Source organism: Oncorhynchus tshawytscha, linkage group LG06 (genome assembly GCF_018296145.1).
Source record: "Oncorhynchus tshawytscha isolate Ot180627B linkage group LG06, Otsh_v2.0, whole genome shotgun sequence".
Lineage (NCBI taxonomy): Eukaryota > Metazoa > Chordata > Actinopteri > Salmoniformes > Salmonidae > Oncorhynchus > Oncorhynchus tshawytscha.
In genome coordinates this window covers 66,612,818-66,632,503 of record NC_056434.1, presented here as the reverse complement: position 1 = coordinate 66,632,503, position 19,686 = coordinate 66,612,818, and the positions used below count along the sequence as shown (strand labels likewise).

General features: G+C 45.1%; 1 protein-coding gene across 5 annotated transcripts in view; it reads left to right on the top strand.

Annotated features, from left to right (window-relative positions):
- The first annotated feature begins 192 nt into the window (after positions 1-192).
- The window catches only part of usp54a (ubiquitin specific peptidase 54a), a 107,533-nt gene continuing 88,039 nt past the window's right edge, over positions 193-19,686 (top strand). For 3 of the 5 annotated variants that reach the window (XM_042323527.1, XM_042323528.1, XM_042323529.1), the window contains exon 1: positions 193-292. The gene's annotated coding sequence lies outside the window, so the exon portion shown is untranslated. The remainder of the gene's footprint in view (positions 293-19,686) is intronic. The other 2 variants (XM_042323524.1, XM_042323526.1) reach the window with 2 other exon arrangements.

The following is a 19,686-nucleotide window of genomic DNA, read 5'->3' as shown; positions in this document are numbered from 1 at the left end:
GACAGTGATGTAACAGGGATGAATTTCAAAGGAACTTTACCTGTGACAAACACCTTAAAAATGTGAAATAAAATCATCAGTCAGTGTCCCCTTTTTTCCTTCTCAGTCCGTCCCCCTGTGCCAAACACTTGGATATCACCTCTCAATACGCCAAGCCAAAATATCGCGAGCATTTGGTTGCCTTGGCTGCAGCGCAGGGTGACGCTAGAGGAGGTTTGACTGGGGTTTAGCGGCAGAGCGTTTCACTCAAGTCCCTCAGGACAAGGGACAAGGCAACAGCGGGGTTGAAAAGGTAAGTCGTCTGTCCACAAACTTGATACCAAATGAGAAATTGGAAGGATTTAGATAAAATTACCAATTTAGAACACGACTTAAGTTATGGAACATGGACAAATGCAGGCTGCAATCGCGTGTAGGCTAAATGCACGCCAGTCCTGTGATACATTGAGAGTGACGTTCACCATAGGGATGCGTTGCAAGAGGATGGTCTGTCTGCACCGTGACCACAGCACATTGGATTTCGACTTCGTTATCTAACGGTCTCTCTTGATTATTTAGACTGCGCACACGCAGCCACATGCACGCCATACCTTGTATGGCGTGCATGTGGTATGCACGCCATACCTTGTTGTTTGCTTCTACCAGATATTTAACTTGCGTGCACGGTGTGTTAGCATTGATACAGATCATCTCCAACGGCGTTTACCAGTTGAAATCAAATCAAACGTTATTATAGTCGCACACGCCGTTTACAGCAGATATAAAATGTGCAGTGAAATGCTTGTGTGCTAGCTCCCTCAAAAATGCAGTACATTAGTCAATAACAATAAATAGTATGCCTAGTAATACTGGACTGTATTACACGGTATTTATACATATAAAGTGGGTAGTGTCTTCATATCACGCTGTGGAATAAATAGAACAGCAGGGTTGACTGTGTGTGTGTGTGTGTGTGAGAGAGAGAGAGAGAGTTCTGAGTATGTGTGGGTGCATGTGTGTAAGTTTGTGAGTAAGGGTTCGAGGTGTTGGTAGTCAGTGCAAATCATCTCTAAGGTGCAGATAGTCTCTGAGGTGCAAATAGTCTCTGTAGGTGCATATCTGTACAGGTAGACATCTAAGGTTAGCTGTTCAGCAGTCTGATGGCCTGTTGGTAGTGGCTGTCTTGGAGCCTGTTGGTCCGAGACCCAATGCTACGATGCCACTTGCCAGATGGTAACAGAGTGAACAGTCCGTGGCTCGGGTGACAGGACTCCTTGACAATCTTTCGGGCCTTTCTCAGACACCACCTGGAGTACATGTCCCAGAGGGCAGGGGGCTCGAGTGATGGGCCGTCCTCACCATCCTTTGTAGAACCTTATGGTTGAGTTGCAGTTGCCGTACCAAACGGTGATGCAGCCGGTCAAGATGCTCTCGATTGTGCAGCTGTAGAACTTCTTGAGGACCCAAGGGCCCATGCCAAGTGTCTTCAGTCGCCTGAGGTTGAAGAGGCACCGTTGCGCCTTCTTCACAGCGGTAGTGGTGTGATTGGACCATGTCAGGTCATATGTGATGTGCACACCGAGGAACTTGAAGCTTTTGACCCTCTCCACTGCAGCTCCGTCGATGGCAAGTGGCGTGCCCCCCCTCCTGTTTCCTGTAGTCCACGATCAACTTTAGAGGCCACTCTGGCAGGGCTCTAACCTCTTCCCTGTAGGCTGTCTCATCGGCGATCAGGCCCACCACTGTCGTGCCATCGGAAAACTTGGTATTTTTGGTATTTTATTGGGATCCCCATTAGCTGTTGCAAGAGTAGCTACTTTTCATGGGGTCCACACAAAACATGAAACATGACATAATACAGAACATTAATAGATAAGAACAGTTTAAGGACAGAACTACATCAATTAGTGATTAATGATGGTGCTGGAGTTGTGTGTGGCCAAGCAGTTGTGGGTGTACATAGAGGACAATAGGGGACTAAGCATGCACCCCCGTGGGCCCCCCCATGCTGAGGGTCAGCATGGCGGAGGTGTGTTGCCTATCCTCACCACCTGGAGTCTGCCTGTCAGGAAGTCCTGGATCCAGGAAAAGGAGTGATTTACGGCTAAATTGTTAGCTGCATCTACTCCGCAACTCGGCAAGCATTGTTGATTTAGATATAGCTAATGCATTCTATATGGTACTTGGTGTTATGAGCACGTACTAATCAAGGTACGTGGATAAGCATGGAAATAGTTTCTCTTGTCTTGTCAACCCACCTCTCCGTCTCAGACTCAGTTGCTGTTTTACATCGTGTTACAGTGTAGTAATGCTGTTTTACGACGTGTTACAGTGTAGTAATGCTGTTTTACGACGTGTTACTGTGTAGTAATGCTGTGTTACGACGTGTTACAGTGTAGTAATGCTGTTTTACGTCGTGTCACAGTGTAGTAATGCTGTTTTACGATGTGTTACTGTGTAGTAATGCTGTGTTACGCCGTGTTACAGTGTAGTAATGCTGTGTTACGTCGTGTTACAGTGTAGTAATGCTGTTTTAGGTCGTGTTACTGTGTAGTAATGCTGTTTTACGTCGTGTTACAGTGTAGTAATGCTGTTTTACGACGTGTTACAGTGTAGTAATGCTGTTTTACGACGTGTTACAGTGTAGTAATGCTGTGTTACGACGTGTTACAGTGTAGTAATGCTGTGTTACGACGTGTTACAGTGTAGTAATGCTGTTTTACGTCGTGTTACAGTGCAGTAATGCTGTTTTACGACGTGTTACTGTGTAGTAATGCTGTTTTACGACGTGTTACTGTGTAGTAATGATGTTTTACTACGTGTTACAGTGTAGTAATGATGTTTTACGACGTGTTACTGTGTAGTAATGCTGCGTTACGTGTTACTGTGTAGTAATGCTGTATTACGACGTGCTACAGTGTAGTAATGCTGTGTTACGACGTGCTACAGTGCAGTAATGCTGTGTTACGATGTGTTACAGTGTAGTAATGCTGTGTTACGACGTGTTACAGTGTAGTAATGCTGTTTTACGACGTGCTACAGTGTAGTAATGCTGTGTTACGATGTGCTACAGTGTAGTAATGCTGTGTTACGATGTGCTACAGTGTAGTAATGCTGTGTTACGACGTGCTACAGTGTAGTAATGCTGTGTTACGACGTGCTACAGTGTAGTAATGCTGTGTTACGATGTGCTACAGTGTAGTAATGCTGTGTTACGATGTGCTACAGTGTAGTAATGCTGTGTTACGATGTGCTACCTGTGTAGTAATGCTGTGTTACGACGTGCTTCAGTGTAGTAATGCTGTGTTACGACGTGCTACAGTGTAGTAATGCTGTGTAACGACGTGCTACAGTGTAGTAATGCTGTTTTACGATGCGCTACAGTGTAGTAATGCTGTGTTACAATGTGCTACAGTGTAGTAATGCTGTGTTACGATGTGCTACAGTGTAGTAATGCTGTGTTACGATGTGCTACAGTGTAGTAATGCTGTGTTATGACGTGCTACAGTGTAGTAATGCTGTGTTACGACGTGCTACAGTGTAGTAATGCTGTGTTACGACATGTTACAGTGTAGTAATGCTGTGTTACGACGTGCTACAGTGTAGTAATGCTGTGTTATGACGTGCTACAGTGTAGTAATGCTGTGTTACGACATGTTACAGTGTAGTAATGCTGTGTTACGACGTGCTACAGTGTAGTAATGCTGTGTTACGACATGTTACAGTGCAACCTACTTGAGAAAGTTGGACGGTGTTTACACAGTAGAATAGTTTTGCTACATAAAGTTGCTTTTATGATGCAAGGCGAAGAACAGAGAAATTAGACAGTTGACAATATGATGGATTTAAAAAATATAATTTGAAGACAGGTGAATAAAGATAGAATAACCTAAACTTGTGTGCCTATGATGACCTGTGGGTGCGGAAAATGGACACCTGGGGGATAATATGCCCTTGTCTAGGCTACTCTTCACTTCCCCTTAACAGGGCTCTGTCATCGGGAAAAGTACATACAATTACATGCAGCTCTTCTGTCATCCCATCCGTTTTCAAAACATACAGTATTTTGCCCAAGTGGCAAGTTATTGAATTGACTGTGGGAGATGCTGCATGTGTGATTTGGGTGTGAAAATTCACCCCAGTAACATATGGTTCCCCAGCACCCAAACTGATGTGTGAGTGTAGTACTTATATAATCAACCATGGAATTTTCTATATTGTTTAGCACAGTCAGTGTTTTCTTACATAACGTGATTGTAAATCTATTTTAAGCCCCCACCGTGCAAGTCTCTGCTTTGTTTTCTGCTGATGAAGAGAAAATGACAGGATTTTATAGTTTCGTCTATGATAGGTGGGAACGTACAGTTGAAGTCGGAAGTATACATACACCTTAGCCCAGTGGTTCTTTACCTTGTTGGAGTTACTGAACCCCACCAGTTTCATATGCTGTAACGGTTTTCTAGTGGTGATGAAAGAGAGTCGGACCAAACTGCAGCGTGTCGATTGCGATCCATGTTTAATATACCAAAGAAACACGAACTTACAAAAAAACAATAAACGAAACCGAAACAGCCTATCTGGTGCAAACTAACAACGAGTACACATAGGACACTAAGGACAATCACCCACGACAAACTCAAAGAATATGGCTGCCTAAATATGGTTCCCAATCAGAGACAACGATAAGCACCTGCCTCTGATTGAGAACCACTCCAGACAGCCATAGACCTTGCTAGACAACCCACTAAGCTACAATCCCAATACCACCACCAAAACCCCAAGACAAACACACCACAATTACAAAAACCCCATGCCACACCCTGGCCTGACCAAATACATAAAAATAAACACAAAATACTTTGACCAGGGCGTGACAGAACCCCCCTAAGGTGCGGACTCCCGAACGCACCTCAAAACAATAGGGAGGGTCCGGGTGGGCGTCTGTCCATGGTGGCGGCTCCGGCGCGGGACGTGGACCCCACTCCTTTAATGTCTTAGTCCCCTCTCCCTTCGTCCCTGGATAGTCCACCCTCGCCGCCGACCATGGCCTAGTAGTCCTCACCCAGAACCCCACTGGACTGAGGAACAGATCGGGACTGAAGGACAGCTCGGGACCGAGGCAGCTCGGGACTGAGGGAAGCTCGGGAGTGAGAGAAAGCTCAGGAGTGAGAGGAAGCTCAGGAGTGAGAGGAAGCTCAGGAGTGAGAGGAAGCTCAGGAGTGAGAGGAAGCTCAGGAGTGAGAGGAAGCTCAGGAGTGAGAGGAAGCTCAGGAGTGAGAGGAAGCTCAGGAGTGAGAGGAAGCTCAGGAGTGAGAGGAAGCTCAGGCAGGTAGATAGATCTACCAGCTCCTGGCTGGCTGGTGGTTTCAGCAGATCCTGGCTGACTGGCAGATCCTGGCTGACTGGCAGATCTGGAAGAGTCTGGTTGACTGGCAGATCTGGAAGAGTCTGGTTGACTGGCAGATCTGGAAGAGTCTGGTTGACTGGCAGATCTGGAAGAGTCTGGTTGACTGGCAGATCTGGAAGAGTCTGGTTGACTGGCAGATCTGGAAGAGTCTGGTTGACTGGCAGATCTGGAAGAGTCTGGCTGACTGGCCGATCTGGAAGAGTCTGGCAGACTGGCGATGCTGGGCAGACCGGCGGCGCCGGGCAGACTGGCGACGCCGGGCAGACTGGCGACGCTGGGCAGACTGGCGGTGCTGGGCAGACTGACGACGCTGGGCAGACTGACGACGCTGGGCAGACTGGCGGTGCTGGGCAGACTGGCGATGCTGGGCAGACTGGCGATGCTGGGCAGACTGGCGATGCTGGGCAGACTGATGGCGATGCTGGGCAGACTGATGGCGATGCTGGGCAGACTGATGGCGATGCTGGGCAGACTGGCGATGCTGGGCAGACTGGGGGCACTGGCGGCGCTGGGCAGACTGGCGGCACTAGCTGCTCCATATAGGCTGACAGCTCTGGCGGCTTCTTACAGACTGACCGCTCTGGCGGCTCCGTGCTGACTGGCAGCTCCTTGCAGACTGACAGCTCCGTGCAGACTGACAGCTCCGTGCAGACTGGCAGCTCCATGCAGACTGGCTGCTCCATGCAGACTGGCTGCTTCATGCAGACTGACAGCTCTGGCTGCTCCATGTAGACTGGCTGCTTCATGCAGACTGGCAGCTCGGGCTGCTTCATGTAGACTAACAGCTCTGGCTGCTCCATGCGGACTGACAGCTCTGGCTGCTCCATGTAGACTGACTGCTTCATGCAGACTGGCAGCTCGGGCTGCTTCCTGTAGACTGACAGCTCTGGCTCCTCCATGCAGACTGACAGCTCTGACTGCTCCATGCAGACTGACAGCTCTGACTGCTCCATGCAGACTGGCAGCTCTGGCTGCTCTATGTAGACTGGCTGCTTCATGCAGACTGGCAGCTCGGGCTGCTTCATGTAGACTGACAGCTCTGGCTGCTCCATGCGGACTGACAGCTCTGGCTGCTCCATGCAGACTGACAGCTCTGGCTGCTCCATGCGGACTGACAGCTCTGGCTGCTCCATGCGGACTGACAGCTCTGGCTGCTCCATGTAGACTGGCTGCTTCATGCAGACTGGCAGCTCTGGCTGCGCTGAACAGGCGGGAGACTCCTGCAGCGCTGTGTCGGAGGAAGGCTCTGGCTGCGCTAAACAGGCGGGAGACTCCGGCAGCGCAGGAGAGGAGAAAGGCTCTGGCTGCGCTAAACAGGCGGGAGGCTCCGGCAGCGCTGTAGAGGAGGAAGGCTCTGGCTGCGCTAAACAGGCGGGAGACTCCAGCAGCGCAGGAGAGGAGAAAAGCGCTGGCTGCGCTGAACAGGCGAGGCACACTGAAGGCCTGGTGCGTGGTGCTGGAACTGGTGGTACTGGATCGAGGACACGCACAGGAAGCCTGGTGCGGGGAGCTGCTACCGGAGGGCTGGGGTGTGGAGGTGGTACTGGATAGACCGGACCGTGCAGGCGCACTGGGGCTCTTGAGCACCGAGCCTGCCCAACCTTACCTGGTTGAATGCTCCCGGTTGCCCTGCCAGTGCGGCGAGGTGGAATAGCCTGCACTGGGCTATGCAGGCGAACCGGAGACACCGAGCGCAAGGCTGGTGCCATGTAAGCCGGCCCAAGGAGACGCACTGGGGACCAGATGCGTAGAGCCGGCTTCATGGCATTTGGCTCGACGCTCAATCTAGCCCGGCCGATACGCGGAGCTGGAATATACCGAACCGGGCTGTGCACCCGCACTGGAGACACCGTGCGCTCCACAGCATAACACGGTGCCTGCCCGGTCTCTCCAGCCCCCGGTAAGCACAGGGAGTTTGCGCAGGTCTCCTACCTGGCATAGCCATACTCCCTGTAAGCCCCCAAGAAATTTTGGGGCTGACTCTCGGGCTTCCATCCGCTCTGCCGTGCTAGCTCCTCATAATGCCGCCTCTCTGCTTTTGCTGCCTCCAGCTCGGCTTTGGGGCGACAATAATCTCCAGGCTCATTCCAGGGTCCTTTACCGTCCAATTCCTCCTCCCATGTCCATAACTCCAGGTGGTGCAACCTCTCCCACTGTAGCTGCTGCTGCTCCTGCTGCTGCTGCCTCTGTTGCCTCTTCTCCTGTTGCTCCTTTGGGCGGCTACACTCCCCTGGTTTAGCCCAGGGTCCTCTCCCGTCGAAGATCTCCTCCCATGACCAGAAATCCTTGGTGAGCATCTCCTTTTCGGCTGCTCCTGCCTGTTGACACGCCGCTTGGTCCGTTGGTGGTGGGTGATTCTGTAACGGTTTTCTAGTGGTGATGAAAGAGAGTCGGACCAAACTGCAGCGTGTCGATTGCGATCCATGTTTAATATACCAAAGAAACACGAACTTACAAAAAAACAATAAACGAAACCGAAACAGCCTATCTGGTGCAAACTAACAACGAGTACACATAGGACACTAAGGACAATCACCCACGACAAACTCAAAGAATATGGCTGCCTAAATATGGTTCCCAATCAGAGACAACGATAAGCACCTGCCTCTGATTGAGAACCACTCCAGACAGCCATAGACCTTGCTAGACAACCCACTAAGCTACAATCCCAATACCACCACCAAAACCCCAAGACAAACACACCACAATTACAAAAACCCCATGCCACACCCTGGCCTGACCAAATACATAAAAATAAACACAAAATACTTTGACCAGGGCGTGACATATGCACATTCACCGAACCCTTAATTGGAAAAATAAAATATGATTTTTTTCAAATTCAAAACATAGGTATATATTTGACTGGTGGACAAAATGAACCGGGCATCAACATCACTGTGTTCAAAGAACAAAATCATCAAAACATGATTTTCACACAAAAACAAAAACATAATAATTAATATTTACTGCAAATCAGTGTGACTTCTGCTGTTGCCTTTCAGAGACCAGTTCAGAAATGCGCGGCTTCACCTTGGCAAGTGGCACTCATGTCATTTTAGCAACGTCTGTTCCTTTTCTTAGTTTTTATGTCCAGCATCCTCGAAAAGGATTGCTCGCAAAGATATGTTGTAACAAACGATATGAAAATCTCCAGAGCTTTCTTAGCAATAACAGGGTACGTTACCATTTGTTGACACCAAAACGTTGAAAGCGTTGTTGTTCTGAAGAGTTCCTGTTGAACCTGGCTCTGCTGAATTTCAATGATTTCATCGAGGTATTCATCATTGACATCTGTTGTCTCAACACTAAATGTGAACGGCTGTCTCACCCATATGCTGGATATGACTCTCTTGTAGGGAAGTATCCGTCGAGAGACTTTGCAAGCTCATCTAAGTGCGTGGCAATTGCTTGCTTCAGTTCCGCGGGAACAGAAATGTCTCCGATTCCAGATACATCTTCGATCTTACTTACACAGTCTTCCAGCAGGGGAAAGTTTGCGAAGTTATCGTTCTCTGTTCGTCGTTTCCATAACGGTAGCTTTTTTTGAAAATCCTTCAGGTTTTCCTCCGCTTCGATGATGTTGACTCCACCGCCCTGCATCTTTTGATTGAGATGATTGAGAGCTGCGAAGATATCAGCCATGTACGCTAAAATGAGAATGAACTCAGAATTTTTGAAGCAATCTGCATGACAATGTTGGTGCTCTTGCAAAAACAGGGCTAATTCCACACACATGGCAAAAACACGATTCAGCACCTGTCCCCGGGATAAACACCGAACGTTAGAATGGTACAGAAGTACCTTGAATTCAGAGCCCATTTCTTTACACAGCTCACTGAAGATGTGGTGCTTCAGAGCACTAGTTAGCACATAGTTCACGCAGTCCAGTACAATTTTTCATACTTCTGGCAGTTTTGGAGGCAAGGTTTTTGTTGCCAACGCATGCCTGTGCAGAATACAATGCGTAACAATGATGTGTGGTGCATCGGCTTTCACTAGCGCACCAAAACCAGACTTTCTTCCCAGCATGACTGGAGCTCCGTCCAAACAAAATGCAGAAACCATATCCCACGAAAGATTGTTGTCTTTGAAGAAGTCATCCACAAGTTTCTTCACATCGGCTGCCTTAGTTGTTGTTGTAAGAGGCTTACAAAATAAAAAAATATTCCTTTATCACGTCGTCTTTCACATAGTGCACAAATACAGCAAGCTGGCTTAGATTGGAAACGTCTGTGGTCTCGTCGAGTTGAAGGCTGAATTTTGCCGGGCTTGAAATCAGATCTGCAACTACTTGAGCCAAGATGTCTTTGCTCATGTCCTCTATTCTGTCGCTGATGGTGTCATTTGAAAGAAGAATTTGGGATAACTTAACTTCAGCCTCTTTTCCCACCATGATATTTGCCATCTTCAACACAGCTGGTTTTATGAGTGTTTCACCAATGGTGTGCGGTTTGCCCTGCTTTGCGATCAGGTAAGCAACTTCGTACGATGCTGTGAGGATCGGTTTGTTGATGGGTACAAAGCCGAGAACAGGCAGAGTAGCCTTTTCATCGAATCTGGCTCTCTTCACCTTGAATTCAGCGAGCGTAGTGTTCTTGTATTTTCCATCTCCATGCAGTTTAAGGAAGTGTTCTCTTAGTTTTGCCGGTGCTAGATTAGAATTGCTCAACTTGGCATTGCAAATCATGCAGTTAGGACGCTGACTCCCATCACGTTCCGTTATACATGTGAATCCATATTGTACATATTCGTCCGACCACATTCTTTTTTTGCTCGACATAGTAAGTATGAAGGGATTAAAATATTAAGAAAGAAATCACAAGACGTACCATCACGACAGTCACAAGTCGACTACTGAGCGCACCAAATTCCCTGCAGCACAGATAGGCCAAGCGATGTAGCGTGATCGAACCCAGGTTAAGAACCACTGCCTTAGCCAAATACATTTAAACTCAGTGTTTCACAATTCCTGACATTTAATCAGAGTAAAAATGTCCTTTCTTATGTCATTTAGGATCATCACTTTATTTTAAGAATGTGAAATGTCAGAATAATACTAGAGAGAATGATTTATTTCAGCATTTCTTTCTTTCATCACATTCCCAGTGGCTCAGAAGTTTACATACACTCAGTTAGTATTTGGTAGCATTGCCTTTAAATTGTTTAACTTGGGTCAAACATGTCAGGTAGCCTTCCACAAGCTTCCCACAATAAGTTGGGTGAATTTTGGCCCATTCCTCCTGACAGAGCTGGTGTAACTGAGTCAGGTTTGTAGGCCTCCTTGCTGTTTTAGTTCTGCCCACACATTTTCTATTGGATTGAGGTCAGGGCTTTGTGATGGCCACTCCAATACCTTGACTTTGTTGTCCTTAAGCCATTTTGCCACAACTTTGGAAGTATGCTTGGGGTCATTGTCCATTTGGAAGGACCATTTGCGACCAAGCTTTAACTTCCTGACTGATGTCTTGAGATGTTGCTTCAATATATCCACCTAATTTTCCATCCTCATGAAGCCATCTATTTTGTGAAGTGCACCAGTCCCTCCTGCAACAAAGCACCCCCACAACATGATGCTGCCGCCCCCGTGCTTCACGGTTGGGATGGTGTTCTTCGGCTTGCAAGCCTCTCCCTTTTCCTCCAAACATAACGATGGTCATTATGGCCAAACAGTTCTATTTTTGTTTCATCAGATCAGAGGACATTTCTACAAAAAGTATGATCTTTGTCCCCATGTGCAGTTGCCAACCATATTCTGGCTTTTTTTACGGCGGTTTTGGGACAGTGGCTTCCTCCTTGCTGAGCGGCCTTTAAGGTTATGTCGATATAGGACTCGTTTTACTGTGGATATAGATACTTTTGTACCTGTTTCCTCCAGCATCTTCACAAGGTCCTTTGCTGTTGTTCTGGGATTGATTTGCACTTTTCACACCAAAGTACGTTCATCTTTAGGAGACAGAACGCATCTCCTTCCTGAGCGGTATGACGGTTGCGTGGTCCCATGATGTTTATACTTGTGTACTATTGTTTGTACAGATGAACGTGGTACCTTCAGGCGTTTGGAAATTGCTCCTAAGGATGAACCAAACTTGTGGAGGTCTACAATTCTTTTTCTGACGTCTTGGCTGATTTCTTTTGATTTTCACCTGATGTCAAGCAAAGAGGCACTGAGTTTGAAGGTAGGCCTTGAAATACATCCACAGGTATACTTCCAACAGACTCAAATGATGTCAATTAGCCTATCAGAAGCTTCTAAAGCCATGACATCATTTTCTGGAATTTTCCAAGCTGTCTAAAGGCACAGTCAACTTAGTGCATGTAAACGTCTGACCCACTGGAATTGTGATTCAGTGGATTATAAGTGAAATGATCTGTCTGTAAACAATTGTTGGAAAATTACTTGTGTCATGCACAAAGTAGATGTCCTCACCGACTTGCCCAAACTATAGTTCGTTTAACAAGAAATTTGTGGAGTGGTTGAAAAACGAGTTTAAATGACTCGAACCTAAGTGTATGTAAACTTTCCACTTCAACTGTATATAAACAGTCTGGAGAGGGATCTAAGGGTTATACTGTAGCTAGGCTAATTGGTTATGAATTGCTGATCTGTTACAACTCAAGTTCTGCAGAAGTTAGAAAAACACAGAGAGGCTTAGGCTAGAGAAGGAGAGAGAGTTATTCTATTGTCCTTTCAAAATGAAAAATGCCAGACAGTTTTTTTCCCTTCCTTTGCCCTAAGTGCTTTTCCCAAGTGAACGTGACTAAATCGTGCAGACATGCGTATCTTCTCAACACTCCTTGCGTTGCATAAACAAGTAAACAATAACACAAGCTCTGTGAAGTATGGAGAGAGAGGGGGTGATTAGATTAGTGCATGCTTTGATATCTCTGACCAGCCCCCTCGGCCTCTTTCTCTCTTTCTTAGCTCCCCTTCATCTCTCTCTCCCCCCCTCTCTCTCTCTCTCATAGATTAGCTGTGCAAAGTAAATGTGAGTCCTGGCCTGCATGCTAAATTAGGCCATGGATTGTTATGTAAAATTTGGTGATGAATAACTTAACATACGGATGGAGTGTTCCCATGCATTCTTTTAGAGAAAGGGTCTGTGGACTGTTTTGGTAGGTGGTATACTGTGCTTGAAAGTTGCAGGTGCAGCTTCCTGATGTTAGTCAGGAAGGGCCTGGATAAAGCCAGTGTGTTATTAGAGGTCCGAGGATAAGGCCTACTTTTGGATAAAAGTGCTACTTTCTGAGGAGTAACAAAAACAGATTATTGCGTGAAAGAGCTCCCAAGAAAGTGACTTAGATCACGACTCAGACTTCATGGCTCCTGCACTCTGGGTGTCTAGATTCAAGCCGTGATGCTTTCCCCTTCTATTAACCTGGGCCTCAGTGACCTCCATTATCAACCTGGTCCATCCTGGCAGCCAGTGTTCTGTGCAAACTCAGATAAGCAGGAGAGACCACCCCATGTTGTGATGTGCTATCCCCACCTATTTATGATATAAACAAGCCTGGGAACAGTGGAGCAAAAGCGACATCTCTGTGAATGTCAGAGGGTGATACAATAGGGGTCCTGTGCAAAACAGTACTGTGTCTCTTGTCAGAGATTAGAATATAGCCTACTCAGCATCTCCTTTAGTATTGAATCTGTTATATTTCTCCCACCAGTTGGTAAATTGCAATTCTTTGGTCTAACACATCTGAAATATGTGGCCTCCCTTTTCAATTTGTCAGAGAAGTGAGGATGGTTAAAAAACGGGGGTAAATTCAATTCCTTTCCCAGCAGGAGGCTAGCGAGGCTGGGCTGTACATCTCTATAGGTACTGCTGCTCGGTCTACTGATAACCTGCTCCTACTGCGTCAGGCTCCCATTAGACCCTCTGTGGCGGAGCGAACCAATGCCTGGCATGTCGTCCATGGACTCGGAGCCCCTCCCTCCATCCCTCCCCCTGCACTCTCTGCCCAGGCCTGCTTATTTTCACCCACAGCAGCGGCCGTATGTTTTCTATCAGCTGTAATCTCCAGTGCAGAAATGAAACACGGCTAAGCAGGATTGCCGAGAGGGGACGTGGCAGAAATTAGAGTTGTTGTTAAACAGGAGTTATGCAGACACATCGGGACAAGAGGCTGGTCTTTAGATGGTAATGGAGAGTGTAATGCAGAGGTAGGCTCTGGTTCAGTCGCCATGTAATGCCTAATGCATTGAATCTGTGTGTAAGCAGACTAGCTGAGGCAGTCTAGACTGGCCATTATGTAATTAGCCAGTCTCACCCTCCTCATCCATTACCGTTTTACTTTCACATCAAACTCTTTTCGATCTGTTGTCGTGGAGTCAATCCGTTTTCATTATTCAAGTATCTCAATTATTAGGAGGTCAGTCCACCTGAGCGTAGGAGTCTGACATCATTGTTAAATGGATTCAGAAGAAGCTGGTTCTGCCATGTCACAGCTGTTTTGTGTATGAGGAAGGAAGGAAAGAAGGGGTGCATTTAATGTTCAATGATGCGTAGCGAATGGTGGAGGGACACCTTCAGGCACTCAGGCTTGTGTCTCAGGCGTTGGTCTGTTTCCAGTTCACCTAATAATGCCTTCACAATGCTACACCACAGCACCAGACGGATCTTATCAGTGGGCCATTGGCCGTTTTTACTAATACAGTTGAAGTCGGAAGTTTACATACACTTAGGTTTGAGTCATTAAAACTCGTTTTTCAACCACTCCACACATTTCTTGTTAACAAACTATAGTTTTGGCAAGTCAGTTAGGACATCTACTTTGTGCATAACACAAGTAATTCTTCCAACAATTGTTTACAGACAGATGATTTCACTTATAATTCTCTGTATTCCAGTGGGTCAGAAGTTTACATACACTAAGTTGACCGTACCTTTAAACAGCTTGGAAAATTCCATAAAATTATGTTATGGCTTTAGAAGTTTCTGATAGGCTAATTGACATCATTTGAGTCAATTGGAGGTGTACCTGCGGATGTATTTCAAGGCCTAACTTCAAACTCTGTGCCTCTTTGCTTGACATCATGGGAAAATCAAAAGAAATCAGCAAAGACCTCAGGAAAAAAAATTGTAGGTGGTACGCGGTAGACCCCAACAAGTTTGGTTCATCCTTGGGAGCAATTTCCAAAAGCCTGAAGGTACCACGTTCATCTGTACAAACAATAGCACACAAGTATAAACACCATGGGACCACGCAGCCGTCATACCGCTCAGGAAGGAGATGCGGTCTGTTTCCTAGAGATGAACGTACTTTGGTGCGAAAAGTGCAAATCAATCCCAGAACAACAGCATAGGACCTTGTGAAGATGCTGGAGGAAGCAGGTACAAAGGCATCTATATCCACAGTAAAATGAGTCCTATATCGACATAACCTGAAAGGCCACTCAGCAAGGAAGAAGCCACTGCTCCAAAACCGCCATAAAAAAGCCAGACTACGGTTTGGAACTGCACATGGGGACAAAGATCATACTTTTTGGAGAAATGTCTTCTGATCTGATGAAACAAAAATAGAACTGTTTGGCCATAATGACCATCGTTATGTTTGGAGGAAAAAGGGGGAGGCTTGCAAGCCGAAGAACACCATCCCAACCGTGAGGCACGGGGCTGGCAGCATCATGTTGTGGGGGTGCTTTTCTGCAGGAGGGACTGGTGCACTTCACAAAATAGATGGCATCATGAGGATGGAAAATTAGGTGGATATATTGAAGCAACATCTCAAGACATCAGTCAGGAGGTTAAAGCTTGGTTGTAATATGGGTCTCCCAAATGGACAATGACCCCAAGCATACTTCCAAAGCAAAATGGCCTAAGGACAACAAAGTCAAGGTATTGGAGTGGCCATCACAAACCTCTGACCTCAATCCTATAGAAAATGTGTGGGCAGAACAAAAAAAGTGTGTGCGAGCAAGGAGGCCTACAAACCTGACTCAGTTACACCAGCTCTGTCAGGAGGAATGGACCAAAATTCACTCAACTTACCTGAAACGTTTGACCCAAGTTAAACAATTGAAAGACAATGCTACCAAATACTAATTGAGTGTATATAAACTTCTGACCACTGGGAATGTGATGAAAGAAATACAAGCTGAAATAAATCATTCTCTCTACTATTATTCTGACATTTCACATTCTTAAAATAAAGTGGTGATCCTAACTGACCTAAGACAGGGAATTGTGAAAAACTGTGTTTAAATGTATTTGGCTAAGGTGTATGTAAACTTCCGACTTCAACTGTATCTACAATAATTCATGGATACAAAATTACCCCTAGAGTCAGTAATTGTGCCCCCAACAATCAACCAGATTGCATTATGTCCCCTGGGATAATGACCATGCGATATGCAACACATAAAATATGTTAGATAATCACATCATTTACACATAGCCTTATTTAACACATGCCAGAAGTGTGAGTGCGTGGAATATGGGTGGTTTATGGCTCCAGTTAGTCAGGCTGGCTCGCGTCACTGTTTAATAGGATGCTCTCTTCATTGTTTTGATTGGACCTACAGTTCTCCTTAAGAGGAGATGACTTAAGGTTAACCACACCGCTATTAAACATGTACAAATGTCAGCTGTCCCTGCTGTTCTCTCAGCGCTAGAACAGGCAGAATTAATGTCGGCTGCAGCACAACAAAATAACAGGCGGAGACTTACAAAAGGACAGTACAGTGAACCACAATATTTGCTGTCATTGAATCGTGCATTCATTCATTGAAGCTGACATAACACATTGTAACTAACATGAAGGGTCATTATTATGGTATGGTTACAATACAAAATACATACATTTTTAAACCACATTGTGAACCACTCAGATAGTGTGAAGCTTGGGAGGACTATGTCAGCTATGTTAACAACAACACAGTCGAAGTTGTGGGGGTCAGACGACATCTTGTTCCACATTTCTTTAAAACTTCATGACCCATCTGTCCCATGTTCTCTCTCTTTCCATCTTTCACAAAGCCCACTTTCAGGCAGTATTGGTGAAGCGTGGCGCTCTACCATAGGTTATAGAAAGGCTCACAAGTAAGACATTTGGAATCCCCAGAAATAGTTAAAAGCCACCCACAGACCCCCCACACCCCACGCCAATCCCACCCCATCAACAATATAGTATACAGTATCAGTTCTCTATACAAGTAGTATGGACCTGGGATTCCAAGTATTGTATGTAAATAAGGTATTTCTGTCTTGTTTTTTAAAGAATTTTGCTAAAATTTTGAAAAACCTGTTTTTGTTCTGTCTTTATGGGTTATTGTGTGTAGATTGATGAGGATTTTTTGTATTATTATTCAATTTTAGACTAAGTCTGTAACGTAACATAATGTGGAAAAAGTCAAGTGGTCTCAATACTTTCCGAATGCAATGTAGTAACAAACCACAGTTGGGTCACCTGCTACTGTCCTCCCTTCCACTGGCATACTGTTATGTTCAGCTCATATGTTTTCTTTCCCTTTCTGTCATCTGGTGGTCAAAGCAAGAGTTTGAAAACCATCTGGATAACCTCTCTCTCCCTCTCTCTCTTCTTTCTCTCCAGTTAATGTCACATCTCTCCTGGCTCTTACTGACACCTATCGATGAGTCCCCTTTCTTTTCATTTACTTTAACCAGCATCTTCACTCACTGAACACCGACCAACACCGGACGTCCATGGACATTGAAAAGTAGTTGAAATGTGGTCAGCCTGCCTTTGCCTTGATTTCAACATCCACATTTTTGGGCTCAAGTCCAGACGGTCCTTGATTTGACTCAAACATAGACGTCCATGATTGCTTATGATCTGTCCGGACCAAGTCTGAAATTGACGTCTATGTTTCACAAGTTTAGACAGTACAGTACAGCAGAGCACATTAAAGAGGAGTACAATACAGTAAAGTAAAGAACAGTGCAGTATCTGTACTGTAGTAGAGTAGCATCGAACTGTATGGTACAGTAGAGCACACTGTCCATAATGTACTGTACTGTGTTATACTCTACTTTACTGAACTCTACTATGCTATACTTTACTGTACTCCACTGTACTGCACTGTGATGTCAAAAGTTATGAAACATAGACGTCTATGATTGGTTCATATTTGGTCCGGTCTGGACAAACCAAATATGTTCTTGTTTGGGGGCGGAGATCATTAGAATAGCCCGTGTGTAGAATAATACCCAAATATGCAAAGGAGGATATTTTATATTTCTACCGAGGGTTCTGTTAACTTTCCAAAAATTCCCAGGTTTTCCAGAAGTCCCGGTTGGAATATTCACGAAATCAGGAAGGAATAAGCAGGAAATCCATGAACCTACAACCAGGATTTCTGAAAAACCTGGACATTTTGAGAAAGTTATCAGAATTTTGCAACCCTATTCTACCCTTTTGTACCTATTCATGATACATCTAACTCAAGGTGTCATATCTTAGCTGACACCCCCTTCTTTCTGTAGAAATCTTTGAATCTGTAAAGACCAACGCTGGAGAAGCAGGTACGGGGAGTGGACATTTAATACGGAACAGACAGGCAACAAAACAGGAACAGCGTCAGCACACGGGTAAACAAGGACATATGACAAGTAATGCTGCAGCAGGGAACAGAGCGGGGGAACAGACAGATACAGTTGAGGTAATGACAGAGGTGATTGGGTCCAGGTGAGTCCAGTAAGTGCTGATGTGCGTGAAAGGCAGGTGTGCATACTGATGGTGGCAGGAGTGCATATTGCTGGGGAGCCTGGCGCCTTTGCGCGCCAGGGAGGGTGAGCGGGAGCAGGCATGACAGAATCTTAATTCGGACTAAATATTTGAACAGTTTTAGGAAAACCTGGTCACATAAAAAACGGAGGGAAGTTTTACCGTCATTCTGTTATCAAACTTTGCATCTGCAATGTTGTTCAAGTAAATGTTTTATAAAAAATGTTCAGTTGAAATGATTAAAAGTAGTTTCTTGTCCATAGAGTGTTATGGTTTGTGTTTGGCATACGTTTTTAAGTCAAAAAGTGATTATCAGCATCATTCTGTAATCATGGAATTGCCTTACACCCAACACCCCCCTCTTCCCTCCCACTGTGGTTTTTGGTGTACCGTAAGAGATAAAAATGATTTCATGATAAGATGGGGGGTGTTGGTAGAATCATTGCAGAATAAGTTACTTATAGTAAGTGCTCCTAAGCTAAGTCTTTACCTAAGGCCAGACAAAATTGATCCACTGTTTGTAATGGATTTTCCTCCCAGAAAAGTGAGGCGAGCGAGCGAAAAAATAACAATAAAAAATACATTAGGAGGATAAAGAATAACAGTACTTTACCACATTGTCCTAGGCTATATGGACATGAACAATAGGCAAAATATTCCATTTCAGACTGATTTTCAGTTCATTATTATGAATACAAAAATTAACATTATTCACATGGAATATTGCATTCTATTAGACACCCTATCATATTACATATATATATATTTTTTTAAGTAATGTATTATCAATTCATTAATCTACTTAATCATATAGCCTAACAAATTCAAGAATGATTGACAATAAATAATTGTAATCAAATTAAAATGTTGATGCATAATAATGAGTTCATTACCTGAATGCATCTCTATAGCCTAGGCGTTAACAAAATATTAATTCAAATATGATTAGGCCTCTCATAGACATGGCCTTGTAGAAAGAGGGTCAATCAAGCTAGGTCTGCCAAATGAATGTAGCATTGGAAAAAATACATTATCCAGCCATAGAGTATAACCTATCGTCGTCAAAATATATATATTTTTGTTTATAACATGTACAATTAGAAGCATCAATCTATATAGATCAAGCGTGACTAAATTTGAGCCCAGTACCCTTTCTCACCGTATCCTCCTTCGATTGTCTCACCTGGCTGCCAGGAAAAGCCCCCACCTGCTGATCTGATCTGAAGTGTGAGCGTGCCACTGGCTATGTACTTTGCTGGACATTCTTGCTGTTCTTGGCGGCGCATCATCTCTTCAAAGGCATTCCGTTGTGGTGTTATCGGTTGGCCTACTACTACTGGTAGTACCGGTAAAATGTAAGTTATGAATCGCAAATCACCGTCCAGCTGACACACTTCGATTTCATCAATCATTTTGACTTCAATTTGGTTGTCCAAAATACTATCAGCTTGCACTGTGTCTTTGCTGATGAATGCCCTGATCTCTGGTCAGTCAGTTGGTTAAATTACATTGTTGTTTCGTCTATTAATCGCTTCTATTAGATCAGAAAATGATGCAATAACCATCAATTTAACCGACTGTTTGTTTATAATGAGGGACGTCCCACGTTTAAC